At 41.0% G+C, this 11847-nt stretch overlaps 1 protein-coding gene across 2 annotated transcripts in view; it reads left to right on the top strand.

Moving 5' to 3' along the window:
• Window positions 1-11847, top strand: part of LOC149974505 (inactive rhomboid protein 1-like) — a 50618-nt gene that overhangs the window by 23964 nt on the left and 14807 nt on the right. The gene's annotated exons all lie outside the window — the stretch shown is intronic.

The raw sequence follows: 11847 nt of genomic DNA, 5'->3' as shown, positions 1-11847 counted from the left end.
ACATAAATAAGGATGTTCAACCCTCACTAAATGTCTCCCCAAGCTACACATGACCTTTGTCTGTATGTCTCTGGTAGTGGAATAATACCAAGAGCTTCTGGCTCTACTGGCAATAGCTGTTGATTGTTATGATCTCTGCCGGTCTCAGAATGATTGGAGAAAGTGGTAGCATTGGCTATCCTTATAGGGCACTACTTTCTGTTGGCATCTTTGTCTTTCTTTGAGTGGCAGATTTATTGCTTTGTGTGTGAATAGTCAGCTAAGCTTCCCCTTCAGAGGTAGATAATGATTGTGAATGAAATAGTACACTGTGTGCACCAGCCAACCCTACCTTTAGGATATCAAAAAGCCTATTGATGTAGGGTGATGTAGTTTCAATCGTTGTCGCTTGGCAGACTGGTGTACTCATGAACCAGTTGTTGTTGTGTTATTTAGTGTGGGTGTGACTGTGACACGCACACACATCCACACACAATCACGCACATTCAAATGCCGACACGCAAGCGTGCACACCAGGGTTTCCGTTAGCCGGTAATAGCCAGCTTTTGGCCTATAAAAAAAATAGAAAAGCCGTTAAGTAAAATTGCCGCCGGCCAATTGTCAGGGGAAGAAGAAAAAATCCCATTGCGAAATAATTCCTTTTAGCCTATTCATTATGGAATTACCAGTTGATGTCAATACATTTGACTGGTCTATTGGTAGATTTGCATAATTTTGTGGAATTAAATTTGCGCGTGTGAAGGCTACAGTATATTCGTTATGTATCTTATTTACACTACATGACCAAAAGTATGTGGACACCTGAACATCTCATTCCAAAACCATGGGCATTAATATGGAGTTGGTCCCCCCTATACTGCTATAACAGCCTCCTCTCTTCTAGGAAGGCTTTCTACTAGATGTTGGTACATTGCTGCAGGGACTTGCTTCCATTTAGCCATGAGCTTTAGTGAGGTCGGGTACTGGTGTTTGGCGATTAGGCCTGGCTCACAGTTGGTGTTCCAATTCATCCCAAAGGTGTTTGATCGGGTTGAGGTCATGGCTCTGTACAGGCCAGTCAAGTTCTTCCACGCCGATTTCGACAAACCATTTCCTTATGGACCTCGCTTTGTGCACGGGGGCATTGTCATGCTGAAACAAAAGGGCCTTCCCCAAACTGTTGCCACAAAGTTGGAAGCACAGAATTGTTTAGAATGTCATTGTATGCTGTAGCGTTAAGATTTCCCTTCACTGGAACTAAGGGGCCTTGCCCGAACCATGAAAAACAGTCCCAGACCATTATTCGTCATACACCAAACTTTACAGTTGACTATGCATTCGGCCAGGTAGTGTTCTCCTGGCATCCGCCAAACCCAGATTCCTCCATCGGCTTTCCAGATGGTGAAGTGTGATTCATCACTCCAGAAAATGTGTTTCCACTGCTCCAGAGACCATTGGCAGCAAGCTTTACACCACTACAGGCATTGCCGCATCAGTGGAGGCTGCTGAGGGGAGGACGGCTCATAATAATGTCCGTAATGGAGCAAATGGAGTGGCATCAAACACATGGAAACCATGGAAAACATGTGTTTGATGTAATTGAGACCATCCCACCTATTCCGCTCCAGCCATTACCACGAGCCTGTCCTCCCCAATTAAGTTGCCACCAACCTCCTGTGTTGCACATGGTGATCGTAGGCTTGTGTGTGGCTGCTCGGCCATGGATGCCCATTTTATGAAGCTCCCGACAAACAGTTCTTGTGCTGACGTTGCTTCCAGAGGCAGTATGGAACATGGTAGTGAGTGTTCGAGGACAGGTGATTTTTACGTGCTACTTGCTTCAGAACTCGGCGATCCCGTTCTGTGAGCTTGTGTGGCTTACCACTTCGTAGTTGAGGCGTTGTTGCTCCTAAATGTTTCCACCTCACAATAACAGCACTTACAGTTGACCATGGAAGCTTTGACGGTGCCACGTTGAAAGTCACTGAGCTCTTTAGTAAGGGCCATTCTACTGTCAATGTTTCTCTATGGAGGTTGCATGGCTGTATGCTTGATTTTTTACACCTGTCAGCAACGGGTGTGGCTGAAATAGCCTAATCCACTAATTTGAAGGGGTGTCCACATACTTTTGTATTTCTAGTGTATCACACCATACAGCATAGAGCTGCAGAGCATGTGGACAGTTAATCTGTCAGACAGTGCAAAGGTTGCTGCTGCAGGACCTCAAACGGCAACTGAAGGTAGGCTTCATCAGCGCGTCACACACCAATGAGCTGGAGGCAGTAGGCTATGCATTTTGAAAACGTCCTTATTTGAAACCTGAATGTTTAAATACGTATTATGAGGCATGTCTTACCTTGCTTCAAAGTAGCCTATTATATCTCCTCTCTTTCTACATTTCTAACAGGTATTTCCATCTCTGTCACATGAAACCACTTGACAACCGTGTTCATTTTGGAATGAACATTCACCCGTACGTAGCCTATTGCCTTGTGCGCATTGCTATGAAGAAATAATAGTTAATCAACATTTTAAGCTAAACATTCTGATCTGTTGCATCAGACTCATTGCTTAATTTTTTTTTATGTAGCCTAGGCCTTCTGGTTGTATGAATTTGGGATCTATCGTCCCCCAACTCCCAGAGTGTTTGGAATAGGCTATTCCTCGACAAGTTGACCAATAGATTAGGTTAAAAAAAATCTATGGGGGATAGTAGATTGACATAGGCTAGTGATTTTGCTGTTTCTAACACATCTTGTTGACTGAGGAAAAGTAAATGTGGCCAGTCTTCAAATTAAACATCAGAATTCAGTAAGAAGCACCTCACATTGTTGCATCCTCCACTTGCATGTTCTGTTAATATGAATTACCATCATCTAAATGTGATTTCTGTTATTCTGAGCACCGTGGGTGGACGCCCTAATCAGGTTACGAACCCAATGCATTTGGGTCTGGCAGATTTCTCAAATGTCCGGTAAATTAAAATGTTGCCGGTCAAATGACCAGCGCCACATTTTCCTAACGGAAACCCCGGTGCATACACACACGCACAAACCTAGTGAATCAAGGTGTTTATTTTCCTAGAAACAACCTTCCACAGAGTAAATGAGTCTTCCCAGAACCTCATCTCACAGAGTGTGTTTAACTGGAAAGATGGACTGCATGTGTCACTCTGTTTTCTTCTTCTGTGGTGTTTACGTATCCTGATACCCTGAGAGCCTCTCTCTGTCAATCACCACCACTCAGTCTACCCCCCCCCCCAACCCTCCTAAACCCTCTCAACCACCATTCCCTCTAAGCTGCTCGTGTGCACGGGACTGCCATGCGGCTTAGAGGGACTGCCACGCAGAAGAAATATCAGCCTGGGCAGAGAAGTAAGAGATTGAACTTCACTCAACTTTGTAGAGTTTTCACCGTTAATTAACACAATCAACGTTTCCCTTTACTGTGGGAATTGTGATCGAATCAACGCAGTATTTGCCCCTTTCAGTGCAACATACCGAAACAAAACTAACTATGAAATATATTTTTTTTTAGGCAGAATGCATTGGAGTAGGATTCTATTGCACTGACAGGCACGACTCAGGCCTGTACTCTACACAGACTGGGGCGCCATAGCCAATCAAAGCTGCAGTAGGCCTATATGCAAATGGTCATTACCATATTTGGATCTGTGCCATTCACTTTGAACTGGACTGTTTTTACAGCATGAGCAGTCATGAGTAGATTGTTTGAGATCAAAGCGAGAGCTGCATGTAGCCACGTGTGCACATTTCTTCATATCCTTTGCTAGTTACTGAGCTATTAGCCCAGTTATAGATAATTTGTAGTTAGCAATGGGGGAGTGGTTGCTTCCTACAAGAGCACAAAATGTGTGCATTTCTAGCCATCTTTGAATAGTAAAGAGCTTTTTTTTGTCTTAAAGGGGCAGTGTTGTATTTTGAGGCAGGATTGAATAAGCTAAGTAGCCAATAGCCAGCCAATAATGATGCATTTTATTTTGTAGAGTGCTTTCTTGCATCAAACAACACAACAAATGTTCAGTCACCTCCTTGTCTGAAGGCCAAGTGGGATAAACAGGTTAATGTCATGCTCTGCATGCAGGCCTACATTGAACACCACACATTGGCTGCTACTGTAGGCTGAATGTTAAAATGTTATGGGATGATGGTAGGCCACTCTGGCAGGCCTACATAATGATCAAACAGCCACATTAGCCTACTTGAACACTGTTCAATTGTAATTTAAAGCGGGTACAGCCTCAGTGCGTGCCAGAAGTTGCACAGAATTTTCACAATGTTCAAGTTTGCACTCAGCAGACCTGCAATTTGCTCAGTGCCTAAAATAATTTGAGGGAACATTGCTCCCAACCTAAACCTGTGACCCCTCTTAAAACATTACTCCCTCCTGGGAGGAATCTCCCTCCCTCTCTCCCCTGACGGTGCGCAGCCTTAAAAGGCTTCCCCAGCTGGCTGGTTTCTCTCTAATGATGGAGACTGTGTTATTACTGAATGTCCTCTACTGTAAACACTCCTCTACCCTCTGACCCGCATCCTTCACAGAACACTTCTTCTCCTGATTTACACACTCTGAGACACTCCTACATATACAGAGGGTCACTAGGGGAAGACATACACATGCAGTATAATGCACACACACACACACACACACACACACACACACACACACACACACTAATACTAATGCATACACTCACACTCACACTAATACTAATGCACACACTCACACACTCACACACACACTAATACTAATGCATACACTCACACACACACTAATACTAATGCATACACTCACACACTCACACAAACACACACTAATACTAATGCATACACTCACACACACACTAATACTAATGCATACACTCACACACACACTAATACTAATGCATACATAAACACACACACACACACACACACACACACACACACACACACACACACACACACACACACACACACACACACACACTAATTACTAATGCATACACTCACACACACACACACTAATACTACATTTTTTTACAGTCACTTTGGCACTAATTTCAGAACCTTGTGGTCATTTTTCAAAACTCTAGACACAAAACTCAAAACGGTCATCACTTGTAACACAAGCTGTCCAATGTTCAAAACATTGCATTGTACATTCATATCTTTAAAGAAACCTTGCACTTGCAGAATCATTGGTTCAAATAACTAATTTATCACGAAATACCATAGGAACATTCATTTAGATCACCCACACACAAGATACCGATAGTTTCAGTGTGTAGTTGTTCGTACAATCATTAAATATTGTAGTACAAAATATGTGATACATGTTTCGTTATGCTACTACACGTAAATACATCACTGTAAAAGGACTAGTAGAGAGAATACTACAGACACAGTGGAATCATTGAACAAAATATGAAATTCATTGATGAAATACAATAAAATCACAACATAGGTTTCTTTGAATCAAAGCAAAAATAATAGTAGCTACAAAAAAAGAAAAAAACTACAGTAAAACATCAACTGCAGTGTTCCTCACCTGGCTTGCTGTTAAAAGCAAAACAAAGGATTGATTACCGTACTTCTATATTTCCCTCAACCCTGTCTTGTGGATTTGGCCATAGGTTCTCATCCACATCACAATGGATGTTTTCATTAGCCAAACATCTTGGGAAGAATCTTCGGGCGAATCCAGGCCTGACACTGGTCTGCCGTGATGTCATTGCATGCATCATCCATGGCCTGGAGAAGGGTGGCTTGTTCGTGAGGGCGCCTATCATATACAGTGGGGCAAAAAAGTATTTAGTCAGCCACCAATTGTGCAAGTTCTCCCACTTAAAAAGATGAGAGAGGCCTGTAATTTTCATCATAGGTACACTTCAACTATGACAGACAAAATTAGAAAAAAAATCCTGAAAATCACATTGTAGGATTTTTAATGAATTTATTTGCAAATTATGGTGGAAAATAAGTATTTGGTCAATAACAAAAGTTTATCTCAATACTTTGTTATATACCCTTTGTTGGCAATGACAGAGGTCAAACGTTTTCTGTATGTCTTCACACACTGTTGCTGGTATTTTGGCCCATTCCTCCATGCATATCTCCTCTAGAGCAGTGATGTTTTGAGGCTGTTGCTGGGCAACACAGACTTTCAACTCCCTCCAAAGACTTTCTATGGGGTTGAGATCTGGAGACTGGCTAGGCCACTCCAGGACCTTGAAATGCTTCTTACGAAGCCACTCCTTCGTTGCCCGGGCGCTGTGTTTGGTATCATTGTCATGCTGAAAGACCCAGCCACATTTCATCTTCAATGCCCTTGCTGATGGAAGGAGGTTTTCACTCAAAATCTCAAGATACATGGCCCCATTCATTCTTTCCTTTACACGGATCAGTAGTCCTGGTCCCTTTGCAGAAAAACAGCCCCAAAGCATGATGTTTCCACCCCCATGCTTCACAGTAGGTATGGTGTTCTTTGGATGCAACTAAGCATTCTTTGTCCTCCAAACACGACGAGTTGAGTTTTTACCAAAAAGTTATATTTTGGTTTCATCTGACCATATGACATTCTCCCAATCTTCTTCTGGATCATCCAAATGCTCTCTAGCAAACTTCAGATTGCCCTGGACATGTACTGGCTTAAGCAGGGGGACACGTCTGGCACTGCAGGATTTGAGTCCCTGGCGGCGTAGTGTTTTACTGATGGTAGGCTTTGTTACTTTGGTCCCAGCTCTCTGCAGGTCATTCACTAGGTGTGGTTCTGGGATTTTTGTTTTTCTTGTGATCATTTTGACCCCAGGGGGTGAGATCTTGCCCCAGATCGAGGGAGATTATCAGTGGTCTTGTATGTCTTCCATTTCCTAATAATTGCTCCCACAGTTGATTTCTTCAAACCAAGCTGCTTACCTATTGCAGATTCAGTCTTCCCAGCCTGGTGCAGGTCTACAATTTTGTTTCTGGTGTCCTTTGACAGCTCTTTGGTCTTGACCATAGTGGAGTTTGGAGTGTGACTGTTTGAGGTTGTGGACAGGTGTCTTTCATACTGATAACAAGTTCAAACAGGTGCCATTAATACAGGTACCGAGTGGAGGACAGAGGAGCCTCTTAAAGAAGAAGTTACAGGTCTGTGAGAGTCAGAAATCTTGCTTGTTTGTAGGTGATCAAATACTTATTTTCCACCATAATTTACATATAAATTCATAACAAATCCTACAATGTGATTTCCCTCATTTTGTCTGTCATAGTTGAAGTGTACCTATGATGAAAATTACAGGCCTCTCTCATTTTTTTAAGTGGGAGAACTTGCACAATTGGTGGCTGACTAAATACTTTTTTGCCCCACTGTACCTTCCACCTCCATGTGGAGAAAAATTCCTCAATCGGGTTAAGGAAAGGAGAGTATGGGGGTAAGTACAGGGTGATAAATTGTGGTTGGGCCTGAAACCATGCTTGCACCATTTGAGCATGGTGGAACCTGACATTATCCCACACAATGACATAGGTCATACCATCAGCTCTACAGACCTGATTTAGCTCATCAAGGACGGTTACATCCGAACAGCGAATCATGTGGCTGCCTGCAACTCAATATATAGAGTATATAGATTAGAGAGCTTTAGATGTTGTTCGACCAAACATTAGAACAGACAAGATGAGTAATCTAAGCAACTTTGACCGTGGTATGATTGTTGATGCCAAACATGGTGATTCCAGCATCTCAGAAACAGCTGTCCTCCTGGGATTTTTACACACTACAATCTCTAGAGTTTACAGAGAATGGTGCGATAAACAAAACACATTCAGTGGGCGGCATTTCTGTGGGCAAAAACACCTTGTTAATGAGAGGGGTCAGAGGAAAATGTCCAGACTCATTCAAGCTAACAGAAAGGCCACAAATGGTCAAATAACAGCTGTTTAAAACAGTGATGTGCAGAATGGCATCTCTTAAATTATAATTCAGGATTTTGTGGAGGCAAAAGGGGGTCCTACACAGTACTAGATAGGTGTACCTAATAAAGTGGCCGTTGAGTGTAATGTCAAATCTGAAAACATGGTCTGGAAAAGTGGTACATGAGACCATAGAAACAGTGTCTGATAAAGAATGATGATGAAATATTACATCCATAGATAATGTAGACCAATTGGTTCATGTTAAATGGTAATTGGTGTCAATGGATCTCGTTATCCTGAAACTTTCATGATCTAAACATGGAATATTGTTTGTCAGTTTCCATAAAACTGCATTAAGAGTAATGCAACAGTTACTTATCATTTTGAGCAGTTGTATCAATTGATAGTGAGATCATTGTAATGAAATTAGTAGACAGTCATCTCAGATGTAATGTGTGAATTGCATTTTGAAATGGTAATACTTTGATGTCAAGTTGTGTCATTTTGAACAGGTGATTTTAGTTCAATGAACAAATGATCTTAGCATTATGTGTATTGTATCCAAGCAATTGGAAGAAGTATTAAGAGTTTTGAAAAATGTGCATTTTAATCATTGGTTGTGAGTTTTGTGTCTAGAGTTTTGAAAAATGACATCAAGGTTCTGAAATTAGTGCCGAAGTGGTTGTAAAAAACTGTAATACAGACACACACTAATACAGACACTCACACTAATACAGACACTACTAATACAGACACTCCTAATACAGACACTACTAATACAGACACTCATAGTAATACAGACACTACTAATACAGACACTCCTAATACAGACACTACTAATACAGGCACACACACTAATACACCCTACTAATCCAGAGACTACTAACACAGACACTCCTAATACAGACACTACTAATACACACACACACACACACACACACACACACACACACACACACACACACACACACACACACACACTCACTCATACTAATACAGACACTACTAATACAGACACTCACACTAATACACACTCCTAATACAGACACACACTAATACAGACACTACTAATAAAGACACTCCTAATACAGACACTACAAATACAGACACTCACACTGATACACACTAGTAATACAGACACTACTAGTACACACACTCACACTAATACAGACACTCCTAATACAGACACTACTAATACAGACACTCCTAATACAGACACTACTAATACAGGCACTCACACTAATACAGACACTACTAATACAGACACTCCTAATACAGACACTACTAATACAGACACTCACACTAATACACACTACTAATACAGACACTACTAATACAGACACTCCTAATACAGACACTCCTAATACAGACACTACTAATACAGACACTCCTAATACAGACACTACTAATACAGACACTCACAGTAATACAGACACTACTAATACAGACACTCCTAATACAGACACTACTAATACAGGCACTCACACTAATACACCCTACTAATCCAGAGACTACTAACACAGACACTCCTAATACAGACACTCACACTAATACACACTCCTAATACAGACACTACTAATACAGACACTCCTAATACAGACACTACTAATACAGACACTCACACTAATACACACTACTAATACAGACACTCCTAATACAGACACTCACACTAATACAGACACTACTAATACAGACACTCACACTAATACACCCTACTAATACAGAGACTACTAACACAGACACTCCTAATACAGACACTACTAATACAGACACTCACACTAATACAGACACTCACACTAATACAGACACTCACACTAATACAGACACTCACACTAATACAGACACTACTAATACAGACACTACTAATACAGACACTCACACTAATACAGACACTCACACTAATACAGACACTACTAATACAGACACTCCTAATACAGACACTCCTAATACAGACACTACTAATACAGTCACTCACACTAATACAGACACTACTAATACAGACACTCCTAATACAGACACTACTAATACAGACACTCACACTAATACTCCCTACTAATACAGAGACTACTAACACAGACACTCCTAATACAGACACTACTAATACACACACACACACACACACACACACACACACACACACACACACACACACACACACACACACTCACTCACACTAATACAGACACTCACACTAATACAGACACTACTAATACAGACACTCCTAATACAGACACTCCTAATACAGACACTACTAATACAGACACTCCTAATACAGACACTACTAATACAGACACTCACAGTAATACAGACACTACTAATACAGACACTCCTAATACAGACACTACTAATACAGGCACTCACACTAATACACCCTACTAATCCAGAGACTACTAACACAGACACTCCTAATACAGACACTCACACTAATACACACTCCTAATACAGACACTACTAATACAGACACTCCTAATACAGACACTACTAATACAGACACTCACACTAATACACACTACTAATACAGACACTCCTAATACAGACACTCACACTAATACAGACACTCCTAATACAGACACTACTAATACAGACACTCACACTAATACACCCTACTAATACAGAGACTACTAACACAGACACTCCTAATACAGACACTACTAATACAGACACTCACACTAATACAGACACTCACACTAATACAGACACTCACACTAATACAGACACTCACACTAATACAGACACTACTAATACAGACACTCACACTAATACAGACACTCACACTAATACAGACACTACTAATACAGACACTCCTAATACAGACACTCCTAATACAGACACTACTAATACAGTCACTCACACTAATACAGACACTACTAATACAGACACTCCTAATACAGACACTACTAATACAGACACTCACACTAATACTCCCTACTAATACAGAGACTACTAACACAGACACTCCTAATACAGACACTACTAATACACACACACACACACACACACACACACACACACACACACACACACACACACACACACACACACACACACACACACACTCACTCACACTAATACAGACACTCACACTAATACAGACACTACTAATACAGACACTACTAATACAGACACACACTAATACAGACACTACTAATACAGACACTCACACTAATACAGACACTCCTAATACAGACACTACTAATACAGACACTGCTAATACAGACACTACTAATACAGACACTCACACTAATACAGACACTACCAATACAGACACTCCTAATACAGACACTACTAATACAGACACTCACACTAATACACCCTACTAATACAGAGACTACTAACACAGACACTCCTAATACAGACACTACTAATACACACACACACACACACACACACACACACACACACTCACTCACACTAATACAGACACTACTAATACAGTCACTCACACTAATACAGACACTACTAATGCAGACACTCCTAATACAGACACTACTAATACAGACACTCACACTAATACTCCCTACTAATACAGAGACTTCTAACACAGACACTCCTAATACAGTCACTACTAATACACACACACACACACACACACACACACACACACACACACACACACACTCACTCACACTAATACAGACACTCACACTAATACAGACACTACTAATACAGACACTACTAATACAGACACTCACACTAATACACACTCCTAATACAGACACTACTAATACAGACACACACTAATACAGACACTACTAATACAGACACTCACACTAATACAGACACTCCTAATACAGACACTACTAATACAGACACTCCTAATACAGACACTACTAATACAGACACTCACACTAATACAGACACTACCAATACAGACACTCCTAATACAGACACTACTAATACAGACACTCACACTAACACACCCTACTAATACAGAGACTACTAACACAGACACTCCTAATACAGACAC

This window comes from Oncorhynchus mykiss, chromosome 20, assembly GCF_057628025.1.
Source record: "Oncorhynchus mykiss isolate SJ-2025 chromosome 20, ASM5762802v1, whole genome shotgun sequence".
Taxonomy (NCBI): domain Eukaryota; kingdom Metazoa; phylum Chordata; class Actinopteri; order Salmoniformes; family Salmonidae; genus Oncorhynchus; species Oncorhynchus mykiss.
Note: the sequence above shows the minus strand (reverse complement) of the source record. Positions and strands in the feature narration are given on the sequence as shown.